This window comes from Aptenodytes patagonicus, chromosome 2, assembly GCF_965638725.1.
Source record: "Aptenodytes patagonicus chromosome 2, bAptPat1.pri.cur, whole genome shotgun sequence".
Taxonomy (NCBI): domain Eukaryota; kingdom Metazoa; phylum Chordata; class Aves; order Sphenisciformes; family Spheniscidae; genus Aptenodytes; species Aptenodytes patagonicus.
In genome coordinates, this window is record NC_134950.1 from 53,549,352 (window position 1) to 53,574,926 (window position 25,575).

Genomic DNA, 25,575 nt, shown 5'->3' on the forward strand with positions numbered 1-25,575 from the left:
ACAGCCAAACTACGTGTAAAAAAGTCAAACACAATTCAAGAGAGTTGGCATTTGAACTACAACTGTTTTCTCTGGTGCTCAACCACACCTGGATCTTACCGAGGTAAATACGCCCTACCCCACTGAAGGGTAGTATCTTACTGTTGAAAGATCTAAAGAGGCATGTAATAAACAAATCCTCTGACTGCTATTTAAAAATAAGGGCATTCAAACATCTTCCATTAAAAAAAAAAAAAAAAACCACCAAAAAAACCCACACAATATTTTTTAACAAAAACCCCAAAACTCAAAGTTGCAAAATTCTATTCTCAAATTCAGGCAAGGTTGGCACCCTTACTTACGTAGCTCTAGGCAGATATATACAGAAACGTTACGCATACATTTCTAAAAATACACACACACGAAGCACCTAGTAGAATCTCCTACAATCTAATCACTGATCAGCGTGTTGAAGGGAAGAAGATGTACTTAAAGCCTCATATGAAAGTATAAGTTTCTTATGATTTCATTAACATATTTCAGTTTGTCCAAAACACTTATTTTGAAGAGAAAGGTTTCCATTGGATAGACTCCTATCTTAAGATTATCATGAAAGAGAAGTTTTCAGAAGGAATTTAAAATGGAATCTAAAAAGTTGACAGAAAAGCAGTATTCCATATGGGCTAGTCAAGTAATTCCTATGTAGAAAGCAGAGCAGAACAAGCTCTTTAGCTAGCACACTTAGACTGTGTATTAACTATGCTGATATATGGTTTATTGCAACTTTCATAAAAGACACAATTTCCATTTCTGTTTAAGAGCCACGCCTGGAACACTTGCGGGCACTACCCAATCCATCAATCTGATATGGAATGAAATCAAAAGCTGAAGCTTAGCAAAGAAAAATCTCAAACAGAAACAGGTAGCTTTTTGTTTGTTTGTTATTTAAACACCCATTTTCAGCATAACTATCCTTTCTCATTCTTCTTCCAAAGGCAACTGGCTGAAGTGCCAGTTATTGTGTGTAATTGCTTAGACACTAGGCAATGAGAACCTTAACAGAAGATATTGGTACCATTTTAAAACGTGAGAGATGTAGTCGGGGAGCAGAACAGGGCAGCATGAAGAAGTGAAGAATTCTGTCCTTAGGATTTCCCAGTCCAAAATACTTTGTGTCAAATTCAGCATCATGTCCTAATGAAATATATATTACTGAAGCTTATCTGGTACCTGGAATATATTACAAGATGCTTACCACATACATAACATTTGACTTTTGTAACATACCTATTCTCCTTGCCTCTTGTTGAGATTAAATACTGTGTTTGTTAAGATGGCAAGGTCACACTTGCTTTAAACACAGGCCACAGATTTCTAGATAAAGGAAAGCTCTTCCATTTAGCTGCATATAAGATTTGCTGTGAATTTATGCTAAGCCAAATACAGTTTCTATTTTTTTTTTTATTCAGACTAGAACTTCCACATAATAAATGGATGTTGTTTTGTGCTGTGTTTGAAAAGCGTTTGCATACAAGGCCCAAGGCAGCATTGCTGGATTGACAACTGGACTAAATAAACATGTAGGTTCTGGCTCTGGGCAACTACTTTTTCTCCAAAAAGTAAAGTCACATAATTTTCATAAAAACTAATTAAATCTCCTCAGATAATAACTCTTTAATTTCTGTACATGGCAGAATCAAGCATAACAAGCAAACCCCTTAGTCTAAACATAGCTCCCTATCCCAAACAAAAGAGCAGGGACAGCAAGAGAAGACCCTACCCGCCCCAGCAGCTCCCCTGCTGCCGGCATGGTAAGACAGCAGTAAAAGTGTGCTGAGCACCCTCAAACAGGGGCCAGCAGCAGGGTGTCCCTGTGCTGCAGGGAGGCCTGGTGAAACTCACAGTTCAGCCACAGCTATAGGATCACCTCTACCTTTCACCTACCGTCTTCCTAGAACAGCTCAAAACAGGGTAACACATACAACAATGAAAATCCGGGATGTGGAGTAAGGAGTCTTAACTGCTCAGATTCTCTTTACGTATTTTCAAGAAGCATTTTATGCATAAATTTGCTTCTTTTTCTCTACTCCCTGTTTTTCCTCAGAAATAAAACCAGTATTTTTGTCAGCCTAATTTAAATTGCACGCACTCACTGTTAACCTACTCTTACTTGCTTAAACACAGGTTCTCTGTACTCACTAATTTTATGAAGATTAGTTTGTCTCTGTTGCTAGACATTTTTTTTTTTTTGATTGCTATTACAAACTATCAAGTAAGCTTGTATTTCCCATATATGAAACAAACAATATCTGCCTCCGCTGGACATATTGATGTAAGCCCATGAGCCTGAAGTACCTGCTGAGGTGCAGTAAGAAATAGCTGCTAAGTCTGGTCCTATTAGTTTTGTGCTTCCAGTTCTGCAGTTCTCCATTTATTTCCTCTGCCTGATGAGCAATTATGATGCAGTTTGATTAGAACATAAAGTTACTGTTAAACAAAACAGTAAATCAAGTCTACTGTTAAATACAAAAAACTTGCTTACAAAACCCAAAAGAGGTAGAATTGAAGAAAAAAAATGGGTTAAAAAAAAAAAATCCATTTTTGCTTAAGACTTGCTCCTGCCTTTTGGATAGGGGAACAGAAGAAGCAAGGAGGAAGGTTGGTTTTCATTCACAAAGTGCAAGGATCCCTTGAGGTCCATAGAAATGCTTTTATATTATATTTGGTTATATTTGGAATGCCAGAGCATACACAAAGCACGCAGACATCCTCCCCACTCCCTGTGGTGGAGGCCCCCTCCAGTCTCCTCTGAGGGGCTCTGTACACCGGAGACGGGTGAATGTTCATCCCTTCTCCAGAAGGGAAGGAAGGTACTTATTACAGAATGGAAAAATTCTGCCAAGGGGTCATTACAGCTTTCTGCCACATTAACTTTCAATGATTACTCCAAGTTTGTATAACAGCAGTATGAATTTTCTATTTAAAACAAAAAAGCAAGTTCGTGTGGACCCCTCTGCATTCAAGTCTGTCCTTATAATCTTAACACTTTGGTGACTTTTTTTTTTCCCAACTAAGGAATTTACAAGCTCTCCTAGTAAGCTTAGAACTGCCACATGTTGAATACCAGTAGCATTGGATCTCAAAAGCTTCATAAAGTATGAAGAATTTCTTTTCCCCTCCCTTTATCTTTCCTCTCTTTATAAAACTTTCAGGAAATTGAAATAAAAGAAGCCCTGCAAATGTGACAATAGGTTTAAAGACATTTTTTAAAAAATCATGAACACCAAAATTAAAATTTTACTAAACAATTTAATTCTGTGGCACATAGTACAATTTTTGAGTTGCATACCTTATTTCTATCATGCACTATACATACCTTTAAACGAGATGGAAAGAATATGACTGTTCGTTCTGGAATCTCACAGAAGTATATATATTTCCCGTATTCACATTCCTTTGTTCAGCTTTTTTTATTTACCAGAAAGATTTAATTCTTGTTATAAATAGCTTATTATAAAGCTAAATGTTCACAGACATTTTGATGTCAAATCACACCTTTGTCCAGGGCAACGTAACAACCACACATGTAGAACTATTAAGGAAATGACCTAGACAAATTAAAGGCTTCCCTACGAACACTTTAAAATGATAATTTGTGAGAGATGCTTGCCAAGCACCTTCTGTCCTTCATCACAGGGAATAATTCAGTCCGTATTCGGCTTCACCCCTCTGGTGTCAGCCACCTATCTGTCACCTCCCTTTTTCTGGGGTAATCTGCTCTGTACTTAAAAGTATCTGTACACCAGCCTCCTAAGTCTTGTCTACCTCAAGAAAGTTACCTCTTGCTGATATCAGGGGTAGTGACGGTTGTAACCGAACATGGGTAACTACTTGCCTAGCTAAGCACAAAACACTGTCAGCAGCATCTGCAAAACTGTAATAAAATAGCACTCAAAAAGGCCTCTCCAGCTTATACTTCCAAAGAAACTATATTTAGCAGCAAATAAGCAGCAAAAGTGTTGTCTTTATATAACCTACATTTATAAAAAATATAATCTAAGGGCATGCTCTCAGAGTGAGAGTCTTGCCTAAATGAAGAAAGCAGGGTGTGTGTGTGTGTGTGTGTGTGTGTGTGTTTGATTTATTTCAGCAGCATGGGGATCTCACCCACAGTTAGTGCCCCTGTATGGGTTTGTCCAATAAAGGGCTCCAAAGTATACGGCAACAGATTCATTTCAAGGACACACAGTGAGAACAATACCTGTATCTTCCCCAGTCTGGTAGGATTCTTCTCAACTAGAAACATTTGATTTCTGCCAGGCAAAAAGGACTCATTATATACCATACCTCAGCTGCATGCGTTCTGCTCCAGACTATGCACAACAGTCAGGATTAGAACAGCTGCGATGTCCGAGACGGCAAGCATGGAAAGCTACAAAACAAACTGCACCCCAAACTCATCCCAAGCCCACTTCACACATTCAGTGTCAGATCAATGCTAATCTTTAAGGTGATTACTCTGACACAGCTTTATTATAAAGGGAGAAGAGACAGCAAATTAAAAACACTAATTCAGTCACAGGAAAAATGTTGCCTGTTCCTAGAAAATTACTTTGCAGGATTACTTATTCTGAAATTCTGGCATGTAGATAACAGTTTGAAAAGAGGTTTTGTTTTAAGGAAACTTCGTTTAAACAAGGGCTTTTATGCAGGGTTAGAAATGCTACTGCTAGCTGCAAAATTACAGATGAGCACAGGTTGCATACATGAGTATGTAATAAGCAGCTCAGTTCGTCAAATGAAAAGATGCAACAAACTCAGTTACTAGGATTGAGACAGATCAGAAATGCAAATGATTTAATATGTATGAAGTAATATTTTTTAATCTAAAAGAGCTTTAACAACAGCTTGAGAGTTTCCCCTCCCTCTTCCAACTCTGTTCACACTATCTTTCTAGCAACATCAGCCATAAGCAGCTCTACAGCAAGGTGCTAACAAACTCTGATGCTTTAGAAGCTTCTAAACTGCAGCAGGCAAAAAGCAAAAAAATGTTTAGGAGGCAAGGGGAGTGGAGGGGGTAAAAAAGAAACCATGCTGAAAACCATCAAGGAAAGATTTAACCTTCATCCTTTTTTACAAAAATAGCAATTATCTATGCTATAACTATATAATCATAGCACTAGTGGGCTGCATATGAGTGCAATGAATTCTATGCTTTTTTAATTAAAGCACATATAATTAAAACTATTAAATTATTTTTATTATTATTAAACTATTAAAACTATTTAATTATAGAATTAAAACTGTACCTTAATTGAAACACTGGGAAATCACTAATAGGAAGAGTTCCAACCTTATTTTTTGCATGTCATGATCCAAGCATGTAATCTTACATATAGAACATCAAAACCTCCCATAGCACTTTATACGCACAGATTAAGATCTACAGTTTTCCTTCCAAACTCATTTCTGGGCATTATGCGTATTTTACAGAAAGAAAACTATGACCCAAGAGGTTTAAAATTATTCAGCTAACAGTCAACCCACAAATCAGTGTGATGTAAAGTCCTCGCTAGTTTCAAGAGTTAATATTTGCACCAATTTTTTTTAAAAAACAGCTCTCCTACCACAGATGCAGAAGATGCTTGTTGCAGCCATGCACAAACTTTCAAGAAGCCAGCAGAAACTAAATCAATTTTAAAAGTATTCTTCTTGGAGATACATTTACAAACCTGACCATCTTCTCCACAACCCAGTTTTCCAGGGAAGATATGAATAAGCGTATTTCTGCTTGAGCTAAATGGACACAGAGGAGCATCAGTAACGCATGTTTGGCTAGAGAGTTCTGCATGTAGTTAAACTTTTTCAGAAAAAGTATTTTCCTATTTTTCCCTAGCTGCTTAATTTTTAAAGTATGATTTCACAGACACAGTAATGCAAAAGTAACACAGCTTACAAGATTCAGGTAACTGTCTCATGTATTATAAGCGGAGAAGAAACACCCTGATGCAAATATGAACTTAAGTTTCTTCACAACAATTCTGTTGGTTGGAAAAGGCACTAAGTCACATGTGGTACTCTTCACATCTGTATTCAAAGACTCCTATAATGAACACACCTTAAAAAAAAGCATTTCTCCATGCCTAAAATCCCTACGCTAAACCAGTGTGACATTTTGTATGTAGCTTCTGAGAAGTAGCACTGAAAATTTAAACAAGAAGGGGTAATTGATTCATTACATCTATCTCTACTATATTTCTTTTTGTATTTTTTGGTCCCCATTTCAAAAGGCATTGTTTAAATTGCCCTAATCTGCAAACAGCAACAATAAGTGTAGCAAATACTTGACAATGAAGATGTAAAGCCTCTAAAAACCTGTTACCTTAGTAACCATGGGAATGCAGGAGAATAAGAATACACAGAGTGTCAGGACATCATTTTGGATTCCACAGGGTTTGGGTTGAAATACAGTCAGCTTTCATTAGCTTTTTGTTTTTCCCAGTAGGTCCTTGGACTTTGAAACAAAACCTGAATGACAGCTATGAGCAATTCCAGCCTCACTCCTGATTAGCCACACCAAACAAAACAGCTCTCTTCACTGAGAAACCCCCCCTGCCTTTGCACCCAACAAGCCTCGAAACAAACATTATTTATGCTGCTGACCCCTCTGGATATCACTAATAAATCGCATTCCAAAGAGAAGAGTAAAACGAAGAGCCACTTTCCTGGGACTTAATAGATAACTCACTTTAAACAAACGTACTGCAAGAAAAATAAAAAGCCAACATATCCACCCAGGGCATTTCTGTGACCCCACAGTTTATTTACAGGCTTTACGGGGTCTGTAAATTCAACACCAACACTAAGAAGAATTTAGCTGCTCATTTAAGTAACATTATATTTCCATTTTACTCATAGAGGGGGAAAAGAAAATAAAGAAGATAAAGAATTGACACCCATGCCCCCACCCCCACTGAGATCTGTGGGGAAGCTTGTGGTCAAGACAGAACAGAACAAAGATCTCCCAACCGCTGGCTTTAGCCGGCTTAATTCCAGGTCCATCCCCTTGCTCTTTGCTGCTATCTGGAAAAAAAAAAAAGCTCCAGGCAAAAACATTGGAAAAATGAGCAAGAAACTCAGCCATCTGGATTATGTTAGACCCAGCCCCTAGAACACCTAAATGCTCCTTGAACTTTACACATCCAGCTTTATGCACCCAGTTTCCCCCCCACCCGACTACAAACCAGGCCTGTTCAGAAAGCTAGAGAAAGTCAGCTACTCTCCTCACCCGCGAATTCTGCGGTCAACTACAAATGACAAATACACAGCAATATAGCCAACCAAAACATCTGCCTATTAATCAAAACTAAGTTTTCTCTAAAAGCCTGATCAACTTTCTAGATACAACGATAAAGCATAGTAGTGTTGGAGAGTGAAAAAAGGGACAGGAAGGGAAGGAACATATTTTTGCTCAGTGAGAGGGAAAAAAAAAGTAGAAATAATGGCCTACTTGGTCATCATGTGACGACAAAAATTTTTTGCATCAGAAAGCCTGGAAAGTAACAGTGGCTCAGAGACACTGGTCTTACCTTGCCTTACATTTGCTCACTTCTCTTCCAACTGATAAGGTATTTCTTTTCCATTCACAAAAATTGCCATTTCAGGTCACCATTGATACATGTAAGAGCTACAGCCTCCATTTATTTGCGGTCTTCTGCAGTCATTTACACACATATATAAAGCAGTACCACACAGTGGCAACACCCATTTTACATGCAATAGTCCAGATTCTCTTTTTTACAACATGCTATATGAATGTCAGGATCATGTTAAACGTCACTAATAAACACCAAAGTTACACCCTCAAAGCCCACTTTAACAGATCGGTTCATCTGCTCATAGGGCAAACCAGCAGTATTTCTCCAGGCAACTGCAACCTCCAAGTTAAATCAAAAAGAGTATCTAAATTAAATCCAATTAGTCATTATGTATGGAAGAATACTTCTTACACTATCCACTCACATTTTGTAGATATATATAGAAAGGAGTTGCTATTCCCCACTCCTGAGTGCAATCAGGTGTCCAGAAACAGGCTCATCTCTACAATGGTAAACACATCCGTAACAGCAATGAGCCAGCAGGTTATGAAAGAGCACATTTTATCCAGCCATATGCAGGAGGAAGGCCATCTCCAGTTTTGAGACATTAGCTTAGGCCTCAGGAGTCAAGTTTTCAGGTCAATCAGTCCCTCTTTTTCTCAGTCACTCAGTTCTCTGAGGAAACAAGGAAAAATAGGCACAATCACAAAATATTTTTTTAGGAGAAAAGGATTTCAGAGGAAACCAGAAGTTCTGAGGAAAAAAAAAAGCTTCCTAAAATATTTATTTAAATTAATTTCTTTAGCATACAAACCATTTTCAGAATCATATTATTAAAACCAGGTATAAGTTTGCATAAGTCACCAGAAATTCTATTTCTTTCCAAGCTTCTGTCTAATCTACCACATGTTGCTTCATAGCTTCAGATTGGTTTTGCACACAGTTTCTGCCTGGCCTGGCGTAGCCTTGACTGCCGCCCTGAGCAGGGTCACCTCGCTTGCCACTGCTTGGCCAGCCCTTGAAAAGGTTCCTCCAGCAAGGAAGAAGGCAGATTCTCTCCCAGCAGTACCTACACCTGGAATGACTCTACTGTGAAGAAGCAGAAAAGCAACTGAAGTTAAACTTAAATCAGTTGATTTAATCTAACTCCCATGAAGCTTCTCCATGGATCTTGCTCCCTCACTGTAAAAGATGAAAAAGTGACTAAAGCAGTCCCACCACCCACAGCTGTTACCCAAGAGGCATGTTAGATGACCAGAAGACTACAGGGCAGAACTTACCATGACGACTGTTCTCCTGCAACGCACTTTCAGAGAGTTAAAAATAAATAAAGCTGCCAGAAGTGGTCTAAGTGGAGCAGCTCAGTCAGTAGCCAAGCCAACGTAAAGCAAAGACTGGAGGATAAGCACAGTCCAGCATGCCCAAGGCCAGGACCTCTTCTAAAGGTGAGCGTTTACCTGGGGAATAGCTTCTAACACATAAGAGGGCTGTGATGGACTATGAAGTAGTTGACCACATACCTCCACTGAGGACATGTGGCTTTTCTTTCCAAAGTTAAGCTTCAGCAGAAAGCCATTTGTTGGAAACAAAAGTCTCCCTAAAAACCTTTGTTTTGTTGCTTCCTCTCTGGAAAGCCTATCAGTGGTACTGATGGCCATAGCTTCCTAGGAGAACCTTGGCACTTTCACCTTTGATGCACATGGTTTGGAGCTGGGGAGGAAAGGATAGCACCATTCTTCTTACAGCAGGAAGTCATTGCTACAGTGCCCAAACTCTCTCCTGCAAACCACAAACAGGCGTTTTTATCACAGGAGAGGAAGATTTCTCAAACTCATATTAAGGACAGCACCGCTATCAGCTCCGTAAATGGAGGGTGAGTCAAACCTGCAATAGGAACATTGTAACAATGACATAGGTGAGGAGCACACATGAACTCACCCAGTATGGAAAAGCAGTTGATCATGACCCCACCTCTGTGCTCCCCCCCCAAAAAGAAAACCCCTGCAGAACACCGTGACATTGAATAGCATTGCTCAGACTCTGGCTGACTGCGTTCAGAAGGCAAAAAATATACATAAATAATTCCATCTTTGCAACAGCAACACGAGAAGGTGAATGCAAGCAGACACCAGTCTTCTACCTAGTTCCCTTTCTAGAATTACTGCCTTCCTATATGTAAGGTAAGCCACAGACACTGTGCCTTCTGACTGGCAGATCTGTAGCTGCTTTTATCTGGGAACAAAGGACACAACAGATCTGTTTTAATGGGAGAAGTGCAGTACGACCCGACCCGAGAAAGCATCAAGATAAGTGCAGGCCTGTATTCTAACTGCTCTGTCATCTGCACAGGCCATGGACTCAACTGCTCACGCCAGATGCTGGGACAACTGGACTTTTTGTCAGTTCCCTACAATTTGAGCTATACAGCTTAGTAACGCTCTTTCAAAGGAACAGCGAAAATCTGGATCAGAACAACCACTCATCACTTTCTCTATGCCAGACACAAAACTATGTTCCAAATATCTAGAATAGGGTTTTCAAGCCTGAAATAAAATTCCAAAGTTCTTAATTTTTTTTTCCTCACAGAAACTCAGTTCTGCAGGAAGAAAAAAATTGAATCAGTTCTCAATCCAGTTCAGAACAGTTCCTTCACTGCCAAGTTTAAACTCCCTGGCCCCCAAACATCAACCTACTTGGCACTAGTTCTACAAACGTTTTTTTGATCTCAGTGTACTTTCAAGACAGACTGAAAATACCTGAAAGGCATGTTGGTGGTACCCATCGCTTTCTACCAAAAGAAGGGCAAAAAGCAGCACATATGCATGTTCAATTAGTTTTACAGAACTAATGTCTGTATACCCATCCAGTTTACAGAATTTCCAAACTAATCCCAAAGTAGGTTTTCTCTACCTAACAGAGGATGCATGTTTAAAAACTCCTCACGATATATTTGGCATTAATGGTTACAAAAAAGAAAAAAAAAAAAAAGATTCTACTCAGTACTGATTGCTTCCACCCCCACATGTTCCACTGCAGCGGCCAAGCTCAGTGTGTCACTTAGTGGTAAACTGGATGAAGGAACTGATCCACCTAAAAAGTAACTTGGAAAGAGAAGTTGTTTTTCAAGTCGATCAGTTCTTCTGCCAGATCCCAGCGTACACCAAACAAACAGCAGCAGAACAGGGGGAAAGGCTGAGGGTGAGGTGAGGAAATGGGCAACCACGAAGGAGGATGCAAGGGCTAATTGACCAGCAAGCCACAGTGCTGTCACACAGGCTCATTCACATAGTTTGATACGAACCTTCCTTATTAAGCCACACCACAGATTTTTAATTACCACATGCAACTTTAAAAAGAAAGAAAGGAAATCTCACAAGTATGCCTGACCCAACATCCACTATATCAACGTTCAGTAGGCACCTTGCCACCAGCTTCAAAAAGAGCTGAATCTGACATACATCCAGGACCATGTTGAAAAGCTGCAGACTACAGCTCTTCTACCTGTGGAAAGCAACCTGGAGAGCATGTGGGAAAAATAGAAGAGAAAGGGAAACTAACTTTTCTAACACCTTCCGCTCTGTGAAGTGACTTTTGGGAATTACGTCCAAATTTCATCTACTGAGTGATTATGTAGGCTAAACTCAAATAAGCAAAGACCTGTAAGATGCCAAGACTTTGTACTGAAGCTCTTTCCTTCTCGCCCTCCTCTGTAACGCAGCATCATGGAAATACCCCAGGAAAGAGTTTCACTGACTGAAGGAAATAACAGTGACTATCATTGTCCTATTGCATTGAGGGACTTCACTCTCTTTTTGCAGATATTACCCCTCTCCTCTAGACACAGATGCCTTTTTCTTCAGCAGATGCCTGGAACTATGAACCTCTTCTCTGAATGCTGAAATTCAGGGGAGGGAAGGAAATAGTACTGGAATGCTTACCAAACAATGGCAGCTACAAAGGACACACATATTTGCATGTGCATACACCTTGTACCCTGCATGCATAAAACTAAAGGAAAAATATAGGCTTCTGCAATATAAATAAAGCAGATGACTTAAAAATAATCTAATCGGAATTCAAATCTATCCAGCACCCTACTACTAAGCAAACATCGGGAGGTACTCAAACAGAGAATGATTTTCTGAAAATTAAGCAAGAACAATAGCAAATATTCCATTTGCAATTAAGAATCTGGGTTTTGTTTTCACAGAAACAGTGGGGATTTCTTCAATAGTTACTTCAGTTAACTTCTGCCCCCTCCCCCGCCAAAAGGCTTAACGTGCCCAAAACCATAGCTGGTTTTTCCCAACGATTTCAGACTAAGAAGAGGGCATTATTACATCCTCTTTAAAAAAATGCTTGAATTACATTTATTACGCTCGCCTACTGTACTGATAGGCACTCCCCAAGAGGAAAAAGAAAACAAAACAAAACCACAACACAGGTAAATAAACCTCAGTAAAACCACAGTTAGTGGCCTCGGAAGAACCAAAACCCTTTAAACATTTAAAAAAAAAATGAAAATTAATAGGTCTGTTTTGTGGTTGCCACAAGCCAACCTGCTGATTCAGGGCAATGTCACCAACAGTATTCTTATCTGTAAAGGGTAACAATCAATTGTTTGACAGAAACAAAGGAGAGCTCAACAGGAAATCAACCAGCTCGGGACAGATGGTCACTGAATCAAGTTTCACCCCTCCCCTCTCCAAAAATAGGCTTAAGAGGCATTTTCTGTTACCAAGCAACAACCCAAAGGAAGGCATAAATCTTTTCCTACGTGTTATTCCCCTCCTCCCCGACACACATACATTTCAATCTACTAGGGCAGTATGTTTGTGGGTTTATTTTTTAAATAACAGGTACAAGGGTTTATTCTGTTCAATGACAATGCATTTCTGTGTGCCCACTAGCCACTTTTCCTTTTTTTAGGCAAGAAGGTGGCTAACTGTAATCATGCCATGAGACCTACCATGAAGGTGGGTTACAAGCAGGGGTTCAATGCTAGTTAGTAACCCCTCCGTGTTCGGCCAAGGTTCACTGGAGACCTGAGAAATGACTCCCCCGTGGAGGACAATTCCTGATGATTGTTTTATATAAAACTGACATGACCCCAATCACACCCTGACAAGAGAGGTGACCTTTTTTTTTTTTAAAAGTCATCAGAAAACCCTGTACCTGCTTTAACCCATAAAAATCCATAAAATTTAATCCCCCAAAAGCACCACAGTATCTTTAATGTAACATACAGACCAGCAGACTTTCAAATCATTTGAATATTCAGAGCATTAATTCTCTAGTACATCAACCACCCTAAGTGAGAATCGGCTATTCCGGGGCAGGGGATGAGTAGGAAAAGATAATCAACATTCACTTTTCTGCTGGGCCAGGGAAGGAAAGAAGGGGAAGGGGGGGTGGCGGGGAGAAAGAGACCCGATGTGGCTGTTTGTGGAGAGCAGGGAGGAGGGGGAGGGGAGCAGAGAGCCAGGGGGTAAAGGACAGCGGCTCTGAAATTCAGATTAGCATCCAGAGAACAAACCTGTTTGTTTGACCCCCTATCACACAAACTGGTAACAGGCCGGCAGGCCACAAAAAGAAATGTAGTTAAATTTAGTCACACAAAGAGTAATCTGCAATAAAATTTAAAAAAAAAGTTTACAATTATGACCCTCACAAAAATTAAATGGGGAAAAAAAAGTCTCACTTCAGCAACAAACTGGGTAATCATCCTTTAAAAGCGCAGAGCCTGGATTACCACTGACACATACTTAGACTACTAAAACATATGGCCAAATAAAAAAAAAAAAAGAGAGAAAGGGGGTATGGAGGGAGGGGAAAGGTTGTGACAGCACGTGGCCTGCAAACACTTCATTTACTCCCTCCTCAACTACCACTTGCTTTAGCCAGCTGAAGACCTTCTGCGAGACACAGCCTAGCCTATTTTCACTGGGTATTTCATATACTCCTTTAATACCAACACAGATACTGGTTAGCACCACTACCATGGGTAAACAGAGCCCCAGCTGTGGGCTGCTTCACAGACGAAGGGCCTTGGACTTTTGAATCCATTTCACCACAAAGCCATCTCGGTGGAGACGCTGCCCCGGCTCTCTGCACATGGCAACCAGATCTCACAGGGAAACCGGAGACTGAGACCTTTAAATTAAATTAATTAAAATTAAGTTAATTGAAATTAAACAGAAGGTTTGAACACAAAAGCCAAATTAATAACTGTTTGTATGTATGCCAAGAACACAATTTGGTCTACTATGTCTAAAGCTTTCTGACAGAAGCATGAAGCTCAGCAGCCCAAGGTCCTGACAGGAGCCTTGAACTAAGGACCCTCTAGGCTCAGCCATAGAGGACCATAACAGCTAAACATTACTGTAATATAGTGCTTAAAAAACTCCCATGACGCCCGCCATCCTTGTTTTAGAGATAGGGAAACTGAGGTGCGCAGAAGCCATGTGTCTTCTCTCAGTGGCAGAATTCAGAAGTAAAACCAGATCTTCTGCAGACCCAAGTCCACGTTGTAGTATCACCCTGAGCATCCAAATGAAAGAAAGTTGTTATTTATGTAAATTCACGGCCAACATCAACATTTTTACAGCTGTTTTTCCTTGCCTCTTCACAGCTTAGTGAGAGCCCTGTAGCTGAAATCCACCTCTCTACCAAAACTAGGCGCTCTGATCAGGCAGGCAATGATAGTTATCCCAGAGTTATTCAGGAACGGATATACCCGTTTTTTTAACACATTCAGAATTTGGCTAAATGAGACACGAAAAAACTACAATTTTTCTCTAATGCATGTTAGTAATTTGGCTATAGCATATTAAATTAATTATGGACTGCAACAGTTTTGTTTCTTTCGAACATCAGTGTAAATGGTGCAAAATATACCATGGCAACAGAAGCCCCATACTCTTTACGTGCTAGTACATAATCCATCATATGGGGAAAAAAACTACACTGTAGTTTTGCACAAGCATTTTTCATAGTTTTAGAAGAGGCTTTTTCTCTTACATTCACAAATGTATGTCCTTTACACCACTCTGCCATGAGAAGAGAGAGATAACCACGTAAGAGGGGAAAGAAAGGTTGTTTCCTTTTCCCCTCTTAAGTACGCCATCGTGCTTTTCTTCAGTGACCAAAAAACTTCCATATTCCTTGTCCAAGGTGGAATCTCCAGACACATTGCACATTTTTTGGTCGAAATGTAAAAGGATGCAAGTTTACCTCAAATATCCCTCAATGATTCCATGATTCTATGAAGTGAGGTCTGAGGAACCTGCTTTCCAGTATCTTATTCTTAAAAAAATCACAACGGATTTCGTTTGGGTTCTCTAGCTCTCAAACTGCTAGTTTAGAACTCTAGGTCTTCTAACTAAATCTATTATTCTATTATGTTTAACTTGACTCTTTACCTTGAACTAAGCCATTCTCCAGCAAAATAAGGCGTGTATCTGTAAATGATCCAAACAAATCCTCATCTTTTTTGCCATGGAACATAACAGCAATTGGCTGTGTTCAGAACACAAGAACAATCCTCAGTTACCTCTGACCTGCTCTGGTCAGATGTACTAAGCTTAAGCTAAAGTTATAAACATATGTTTTCTCAATACCGAGTAATTCAGCATTAGCAGAAGTGGAACCCAAAGATCAATTGAATACAAAAATCTTATTAAAATCATAATAGTGCTTCTCCCCAGTAAAGGATGTGAAAAGGAATAGAATGGTAAATAACAGTGATCATCAGTTAAAAGCTCTGTTAAGTAAAAATAAGTCTAGCTGAAGAAACAGAGAAGGAATTACAGAACATCAGGGATAGGTAAAGCCAGTAATGACTGCAGATAGATCATTGCAAGCCTCATTTCCAAAACAAAGAAAATTGCAATCTGAGTATTATCCTTCACATGGCTATATGGTGACATTGCATTTACCTGTTTACTCACCAGTTCGACATCAGCCCATTTCAAAAGAGGCCATTACTCTTAAACTATTTTCTCCTTATGTATTCATAGTTTGGGGCTATTTTTCCTGGCACACATAATGACAGTATGGACACAAGAAGATTCACCAGTGTATTCTCTTATCTCTGCATGCTGGCTGAAAGAAACACAGTTTATGTGATTTATTCCAGATCAGAACGGCACTGTGATAACACACAGAATAGACCTCATTTTCAATAAGCATTTTTTTAATGAGAAATTTATCAGTCCCTCTCAGCATGAACTGCTCTTTGGAACAGGGAGGACAGAATTGTTTTAATGAATTCATCCTGAGGCCAGCCTCCTTCCAGGCATTGGCCTTGAATACACTCAGTTTTCTGTCCTTGGGGCAAAGGATTAGTTATGAATCAGAAAACAGTTCTGCTCTCTGGCCCTTGTTAACTTGCCAGTCAACTTCTTCCTAAAATTGAGTTTCTCAAAGAACATCCAATCTCTAGTTGCTAATTTCTACTTCTTCTTTCCCCCTTGCTGTGTTTTTTATACGCTAAATCTCAACTTTTCTGATGACATACAGAAAGCACATCTAGCACACAGCAGAAAAGCAGCCAGAAAGAAGACAGCAGAAAGCAGGTTACCAAAACAGTTCATGCTGCCAGTAGCCTATTCCTTGAGTATGTTTGCAAAGCTCTCAGGCCAGATGAATTGTTTCAGGAAGCTGTATCTTACCAATAGGTAATACTGCCTAGTTTTATGGATTTTGTACTACCCCACTTCACAACAAACAACAGAATCACAGAATAATTTGGGTTGGAAGGGACCTCTGAAGGTCAACCAGTCCAACCTCACAGTCAAGGCAGGGCCACATTGGAAATCCTGTGAAAGTAAAACACTGTTCTGATGTATTTTGGTTCATGGCTGATCTGCATCAATAGTTTTGATTTATTAACCTGTCAAATTTAAATGTGAGGTTCTCAGTTATTCTCAGCTAGACTACAATGAAACAAGAACTGAAGGTCCATTTCTTAAAAATAAGAAGTCTGAGGCACAAAACAGTTCTTCTCAAAGAAAATTAAATGTTTTACCGATGCAAATACTTTAGCTGTTTCCCAATACACGGTTTTTGCAATTTGGACAAATGACTAATGAACTACAAAGCAAAGATCCAGTCATGTGTCAAGGTTATACATTAAGGTTCATGCTGTACTTGTTTATATAGTGAATCAGAATAGAGAACACAAGCGTAGAGATATCAGTATCATCAGACAGCAGAAATATCAAAACTATGCAGCATCTGTTGCATTCCTCTCTCTTTTTCAGCCCTAAGACCCTGAACTGCACATTATTGAATTCAAAGTTGAGCCTATTTTCACAGGACAATTCAATTAAAAAGCATCTGGAAGAATACTGTCTTTTACTGAAATTACGTCCCAGATCCAATTCTCATTTATTACGCTGCTGGGACAGCATCCTTTAAACATGGTGATCAAAAGCAAACCTTTTTTTCCCTTTAAACAGACATCAAAGCAACAACGTTAGGAAGAATTTTCAGCTGTTCTGAACCTACAGGTTATATAGATTTGCCTTTTTCAGCACAAGGAACTCTGGCAACACACACACGCAACTTCACAAGTTCAACTCGGCAGTTAATCTGTCTGGCCTTAGCACATCATCAGAAATGGATTTACTACAATGATGGCAAATGGAGTTGAAAACCTACACTGCACTGTGCAGGGGAGTGCTTAACCCCTATCACAAGCACAGTCTCCCTCTTTCTACACCAAATCCACACCACAACTGGAATCACCCCAAAGCCAAGCCTGACAGAAAGCCAGCCAGCTGTGCTGTGGATGAAAATTGAGCATCCATCTGCACAGCCATCAGGCACAAGGCATCTCTCAATAAAACCACCATGCTGGACAGTCAGCAAGCAAACACTGTTCATTACGATAGCTGAGAGCAGCCAGAAGAATGCTTTTTTTTTTTTATTTTTTTCCTCTCAGGCTTTTCTGCCACAAGGTCACATCTGCTGTTCAAAATTAAAGTGTTTTTTTTGGTGGTGGCTTTTGTTTAATAGCTTGAGGCATGCTATTTTGAACAACATTACTAGTGGCACACCTACTACACACTAAGAACTCCTGGTCTAGTCATACACACATATAAAGGCAAACTGTGAACGCAATGTTAGAGTTTAGACCAGTATAAGCCATCTCAGCCAAGCAATCATTAAAGAAAAAGAATCCTATGACCCATTAAGACATTGGACCATTACGATATTAGACCCCAGCATTTCTAATTCATGTCCTTTTCTCTTTCATATACATATATATTTGCACACGCCTACACACACACACACTATCCTCCCTAGTTTGTCAAGTCTACAGCTCAAAGGACTGCCTATCCATTTTCCATGTAGCACCCAAAACACCCTCAGGCATACAGTAAGTAAGAAAAGTATTACTAAGTTAATGCTACAAAACAAAAAAAATCTGTATGTTTAGATGTCCTGCTGTTTCATTAGGAAAGATTCCATAGCTCTTGACACAAAAGCTTGCAACAGCTAATGTTTTAATCTTGATGCCCTTGAAATCCAGCTTGCCTCCCACATCTGCTAAAATCATGACTGTGGACCCGGAGGAAGAAGGTGAAATAACAATCTGGCAGGCAAGTCATCTTCCCCCTCCTCGAGAGGCTTGAAAACTGAGAGATGACTCTCCTAATCCAAAAAAAATTTGGCAAGAGCTAACCTTCAACATTTGCTGAAACTGCTGCAATCGGGACTGTGAGGATATGCATATTTTTCACTCTGAACTTCTGCTTTTAAATACGCCATCAGTAGTTCTGTGTGCCTCTATGAGGCATTAAAGTCTTCTTGCTTTGCCCTTTTCCTCCCCTCCCCTTAGGTTTTCTTCAAAATTGCTCCTCTGTGAGCTGGTACTGATCACTTGCCTAATCCACATAATTTCTTTTTGTTCTCACAGCCAGAATTTTCCGTCTAAGAGATTAAGATTCGAAAGAGCAACAACAACAACGTCTTAACATTTCATCTATACAAATAAATTTTTTAAAGCATTTTTTACAAGACTAGGAAACCACCATGTTCTTAAATGTCACATACAACATGATTGGCAGGAAGCTGTTTCCCTTTTCTTGATGCAGTGAAGGGCATTGTAGCTGTAAAAATCAAGACCTAATTCCCAGTCTTCTCAAAGGAATCACCTAGTTGCACTAAGAATTTGATTCTATGTAAGTGGTTTAAAGAAATTACAAGATTAAGCTTCCTTTATGAAACAGCTGTCCTCAAAGTGGACTGAAAGTGTGAAAGGACAGGAGAATAAAGCCACCTAAGGCTCTAAAGGAACACAGAATTTAGGGGGCTTTCTGACAAGCCACAGGGAGATGGTCAGTGAGGCAGGAACAAAAGCAGTAAAAGTAGACGGCATGATCTCCTGAATGGCAAGACTGAGATGCAGTCATACACTGTGAAACACCATATTACAACCAACACCTTATCACCAAGGAGACAGTAGGCAGAGAACTAATAGCAACAAAGTACTACACCAACAGTGGAAGGACACAAGGCTCAGGACAGGGAATGGAGCACTTAGCCCTCTGCAAATCCCAAATTGACAGCCATCAAGACAAGGTTTTGCCACATATGTTACTGATATCTCAGGATGAAGAGCATAAGTAGGCAACAGTAATGTGTATAAAACTCTGCTGTGAATGTCTCTATTTCACCAGTGACCCCAGGGTAAAGAGGTAGTTGCCCAAATTCCTTACAGCATCAGAAGCAGTTGAACTCAGCTATTGGGAACTGCTCTTCGTTACCACTACAACAGCTCTCTGAAGTGGGTGCAACGGAGGAAGCTCCAAAGAGCTTGGATCTCACTAAACCAAGGATGCTGTGCCACATTGCAGTTTTTAAAAAGTGGTCATTTCCTCTTTACTAGGAAGATTGTGGATCAGGTACGCAGCAATTTCCAAACACTCCACTTATTACTCTTGACTGATAACACAAGAAGGAAGGGACCATACAACTCAGGGTATACGTAGTCTCACTGAGCACTGGCATTAAAATTGCATATGAACTATCTCTATCTTTTAAAAGACAGCTGGAATTAACAGGGGAAAAAAATCCCACCAAATTAAAAGCATAATTTAACTATCAAACTCCCAGAAAAGGTATCCTTAGGTTTCCTTATGTCTAGAGACCTGAGAGTCTACAAGAAAGCAAGTTTTGAAGTTGGAGGTAGCATTATGAAAGAAAGCAGAGGGGAAGCCTAATATATCTCAAATATGTAGAATGTTAGAGGGAAAACATTTCATATGCACACTAATACTTCTTTATGAAGCCAAATTTAAATGTTGTAGAGAAAAATTTAAATGTTCTAGAGAAAAACAGCAGCCTAAACTGTCCTCCAAAGAAGGCTACTGATTTATCTGAAATTTTGGTGGTGTACACTCCATTCAACAGAGAAATCGGTGCTGCAGAGGGAGATGCAGCACATTTCAGTGCAAAGAGACAGAAGTACTAGCAAAATGTTTGATTGCATTTGCCACCCTAAATGCATCAGTTTAAAATAGTCAGCCATCTAACTAACCTTAACAACTTCACACTGTACGTTCCAGGAAGTCCTATTACTTTTGGTGAGATGCACAGATGAGTCTTCATTTAAAAAAGAAAAAAAGAGAACAGCATTAATAGAGTGCATTTCAGACCAGTTACATTAACTAACTTCTTCACTTGCCTTAAAGTGCTCTGCTCAGATCGCGCCAACAGTCTTGAAAAGAGCTAATTACAGACTATGATGGAGATAGGAGAGAGAGAGAGAACAGGAGGATCATTGCGCAGCATTTTATAAAACTAGTCACTCCAGGCTTGTTCATGGAACCACTACGACAGATGTCTGGTAATCTCTTAAGTAACAGTATCTTAAGTCTGCCCACACTGTTTTGCTGTTCATAGCTCCATCAGTTTGAAAAACTACCTCAAAATAACCTCTCTAAAACCTTACATGGGGAATATTAATTGACCGTTTTTATCAGATCTTGTCATATTGACTCAGGCTGCTCCCTACCATCTTACTCTTCTGGTCATTTTATGTCACAACATACAGTTCTTCCAATCTGTTATATTTTATGAACATTTTATTAGTTACTGTAGTATAACTGCAATAAAAAAAACATTAAACAGCAATTAAATGCAAATTAACCAAAGCATTTGACAATACGTGCTGTAAGATCTTCAGATCAGGTATATGGGTTTTTTTTTAATTAAACCTCTGAAGTGCCATGGAACTTAAAATGCTAACTCAATGAGAATTACATTAAATACAGTTCAATGAAAGTAATCATTTACACAATTCTCTATGGCCTCTCATGTGGCAAAAGAATTTCACAGAAGCTGTGACATTACCGTGTGACATAGCAAGACAACAGAAATCAGCTGACATGGCTTCAGGAGTCACCCAAACCAAAAATAATTACATTTTAGCGCCTTTTCTATAAGGAGCTCCATACTTCTATTTGATACTTCCAAGCCAACCACAGCAGTGTACAAAATTTGGCTGTTCCCATTGTGAACAAACACTGCTCCAAGTTTCTGTCATCCACAAGTTCCTCCAACAGATATTATGTGGTTTTTCTTTTGGATTATAAACCCACTAATTATTCTGTTAAAATATTATGAGCCTACTGCTACTGGATAGTTCACCACTATAAGCACCTTCACAGCATGGCTCCCTATTTCTGGGTCATTTTCACTACCTACCTGCAAATTTGAATCTATTAACAGGGGCTATACTAGCCATGCTCAGTCACAAATGAGCCTCTGTAATGATTCACTGAAAATTCATTTACTAGTTCTCTCCTTATTATATGAGGATATTTTCAGAGTTCTTAGAAGCAAGATGTGTTCAGGATATACAAGACATAAAATTGGTCCATGAATGTATCTCCACATAGAATGCAGCATGAAACAAAATGATCAGGGTTGGAATTTTGAAGAAATGAAACTGTATTAGGCAAAAGTGTTTTGAACAAATATTCTCACAAGCAACACTTTTCACAACACTTTAAGGAATGTCATGACAAGACAAGATTTGAGGAAAGTCAATGATTCTTAGAGAAAATAACAACACATTAATTGTAAAAATTTAGTGTTGTTTTATGACTGCCGCTGTAATCTGTTTCAGAATATTAGCGATATCTTAATCACTTACTATATCTAATGAACTCTAGTTCACGGGACTAATTCTCTAAAAGACATAATTGTCAAAATGTCAAGGCTTATTACTCCTTCATTTGTCAGTATTCCCAACAGTCCTCCTTTTCACAATTCCGTTTTAGAAGCAAAGGAAAATGTGTCTTCTGCATTACATGCGAGAAATGATCATGCAAGAATAGGCAAAACACATACATCTCAAAGAGGCTATCCATCTGAGGTATAAAACGAAAAATCTGAAATGTTTTTTACATTAATGATTGTGAAATCCTTTTTACTAGGGTAAAGATGTGAGGCCTTAATATCATGTCCAAGCTCCAGGTTTTGTTAATTACATCCTACCTACCTAAATGCCCCCTGTAGTTTCAATTAGACATGGTATTCTTCTTCACTTCCCGTCTTGATTATTGTGCACTGTTGCTAAGCGCTAGTTAACAGTTGCCACATTCACCCGAAGTTGGCTGCACTTCAGTGGTCATTCAAAGAATTAAATACAAAACATATGGTACAGAACCATACAAAGCATAAAAGCACTTTTAAAAACCACTCTAAAATGCTTAATATGAAAGATAACTACAAAAGGTTACACCACTGAAAGTAAAATCCTTACACTTCTATGCCCACTTAAAATTTCCTAGGAAGACTGAAAATTAGAGAGAAATGTATTCAATCTTTTTTTTAGCTATCATTAATAAGATTTCCTAGAGTATATTTTTGACATTATACTGAGTCTACTTTTACACTGAATGAACAGCCCAGCATTCATAATACAATAGGCTTTGTGGCGCAGAGATTTTTCCAGATTTCCCTTAAAAAATAGTTTCATTCCCTATATCCCACAGCAACTAATTAGACTCTCCTAAATTAGACTACCAAGTTTTCTTCTTCCTTGTATCTGCAAAATACTTTGGACATGACTTGTTGAACCGCCAAATATCAATGCCAATAGTTATGTGTTTAAGAAGACCTTGAACCAAATGTGCTTTTTTGAATTCTAGACAAACTTTTCACACAGTCAGATCACCCCTCCTTTCATCTGTGATGCCCTCATGAGATCTTAAGAAACTTCACATATTTTAATTATCCCAGTAAAAGCTCAGTAATCAAGTTGCCTATTACTGCTTATTTCCTTTAGTGTTACATCCTGGGCTTAAAAACTGCCTTACCAAAAAGTCATCACTATTTCTGATTGTTACATTATCTACAGCCAAACCCAACTAATAAAAAACCCCAGTACGTACATATTGGTTTTTATAACTAAATTCTTTTTCTGTTAAATACCTTAGACAAAAATTTGTTTTGCACAAACACTACCAATAATAAACAAAAACATACACTGTATTTGTATCTGTATCAACAGCTGTATAATTAAACCTTCAGGGTTCGGAGCCCAGCGCTTTAAACAGGTAGGCACATATTGAACATTATTCATTGACTTTCTGGAGCATTTTGTTGGAAATACTTGAGAATACATGAGAAAAAGTATGCATGTGTTCAAAATCCAGAAGTGTTAAAACAAGGAATAAATAAACATTTCTCAACAGCTCTGAGAATCTTCACACAATCCTTATTCCTTTGAAAGAGGTATTAAAAAAGTTAATCCACCAGCTCCGTAAGTGCTTTTGTCCTACTCACAAGCAAATTCTTCGGGATAACATTCAATATTTTCAAAGAAATTTTTTTTTAATCCCACTAGTGCATATGTATTAAACTTTTCAATCAACAGAAGACCCAGCCTTGTTTTTCTTTAGAGGGCATATCCCTTAACAAAGAACAAACTTAAGTGTGCATTACAGTATTTAAAAGCGCAAAAAGTTTTAGCTGTCCTATAGGAGGTCACATATATAACTATATCCACAACCGCAATATGCACCTACTCACTTCACTCTCAGCTCTAAACAACGGTAATAGTTGTTAAAAAAAAAAAAAAAAGTTATGCTTCAGTTATTCCTAGTCAGGAAATAAAAGACAGTACTTTCTTCTTCAGCAGCCTTTTATTTCAAACTTTTAAAAGGCTCTTTGTAACAAGGTATCAATGAAGTATGAAGAACATGAAATATTATTTCAGTAATACTTAAAATATCATTCAGTGGAAAAGCTGTAAGAGTCACCTATTCAAAGAAAGCCAAATGAAATTATGTAAAAAAGGTCACATCTTCAGGGTGTTTAAAGCAAACTTACTGACAAGCAGTAGACATGGGAAATATTTTTCCACCAGGTAACTTAAAGTCTCCTGCACTTTAAACACACCTGACCATTGATAATTCTTAAATTTCAGAATATGTATAAATATTTGCAGGCTTGGGGACTAAACAAACAGCAACCCTTGGCCCACCCTCTGGGTTGGCCGAAATCCTACGGTTTAAACAGAGTTTTCATCTTTCGGAGATTTCAGGAATGCCACGGGAAGCGCTGGGGAGGGAAGGGCCGAATCCCGGCGGTACCTAACCGCTGCCGAGGGCGGCGGGGCGCCCCTTCATAAACCTGTCAGCTGCCTTGGAGGGCCGGCGCTACGTCCATCGGAGCCGGTTTTTCCCCTCTACCTTTACTTCCCAACAGCAAACAAGTCCTGTCGATCGGTCGTCACCGCGGTGAAGGGAATCACCGAAGCGCCGCCTGTGACAGGGCCCGCGACAGCAGCCTGCCCTCGGTGCCCGCCAACGCGACCGTTACTACCCGTTGGGCTGCCGCGTCTTCAGGGGACACCGCTGCCCCTCCGCGACAGGGACAGGCCCCCCCGGGAAGGAGACCCGGCGCCCTGCCCTCCCCTCCTCAAAACCAGCCTGCACACGTCCAGAAATGCCCCCAAACAACACCCCACCCCCCAAGGCCGCCCACCGCCGGCACCCCCCCCCGCAGGCGAAGCCTCCCCCGGCCGCGGAGGGCGAGGCAGCCGAGCCCCCTGCCGGCGGCCGCCCGCATGGCAACGCGGGGCGGGGGAGCTCGCCGCCCGCCCGCTCTCCAGCAGAACCACCTGCACCCCCCGCGCCCACCCCGCCCGCCTCTGCCCCGCTCCCCGGGCCTTGGCTGCCTGCCGCCCACCCGCCCGCCCGCAGGAGCGGCTTTGCTCCCGCAGCCGCCCGGCCAGGGGTCTCCCGCCCCCGCCTTGCCCCGTCGGAGCGGTGTCATTTCCCCCCCGGTCCAAAACAACGGTAACAAAGGGCTGGAGCCCACCCGGAGGAGGGCACCGGCAGCCCGCCAGTGACACCGGCTGGCTCCCCAGCCCCGCGCCGCCGCCCCCGGTGCTGCGCTCTGCGGGGTGACTGACACCGAGCGCGACCCAGCGAGCGGGGCGCCGCCGCCGCCCTTCCGAGCCGCTACCTTTGAGCCCTCCCCAGAAACCGGCGAGAAGGCGAAGTAAAACCCCGCGCCCCCCGCCGCTCCCTTACCTTGCTGGGCAAAGAGAGAAGAAGTTGAAGCGCTCTCCTTCCACCCCTCCCTCACTTTTTTTTTAATTTTAATTTTTTTAAAATTTTTTTTATTTCCCCCCTCCCTCCACTCACACCGAGCAACTGCGCTCGGCAGTCCCGCCCGGCGCCCTCGGTGCCGCCGTCTCCCTCCGGGTCTTGGTCTCTCTCTCTCCGGCGGGAGGAGGGGAGGAAAGGCGAGGGGAGGAGAATGGGGCGGACCCGCAGGTGCCGCCCCTCCTGCTCTGACAGCGGGGCGGGAGAGGGGTCTAGGGGGCGGTGGGCGAGGGGACCGGGCGGTGGCCGCGGGGGAGCCGCGCTCAGGTGAGGGGGTGTCCAGCGGACGACAGGGCCGAGGAACGGCCTCCCCGTCCCGGGCCAGGCCCCAGGACGGCGGGACTGGGAAGGGAGGTGGCCGCGTC

General features: G+C 40.6%; 1 protein-coding gene across 9 annotated transcripts in view; it reads right to left on the reverse strand.

Annotated features, from left to right (window-relative positions):
• The window catches only part of GREB1L (GREB1 like retinoic acid receptor coactivator), a 143,923-nt gene extending 118,637 nt beyond the window's left edge, over positions 1 to 25,286 (reverse strand). For 7 of the 9 annotated variants that reach the window (XM_076329873.1, XM_076329870.1, XM_076329871.1 and 4 more), the window contains exon 1: positions 25,136 to 25,286. The gene's annotated coding sequence lies outside the window, so the exon portion shown is untranslated. Of the gene's footprint in view, positions 1 to 20,124; positions 20,141 to 25,135 lie in introns of those variants that run through there. The other 2 variants (XM_076329867.1, XM_076329864.1) reach the window with 2 other exon arrangements.
• Positions 25,287 to 25,575: the final 289 nt, after the last annotated feature.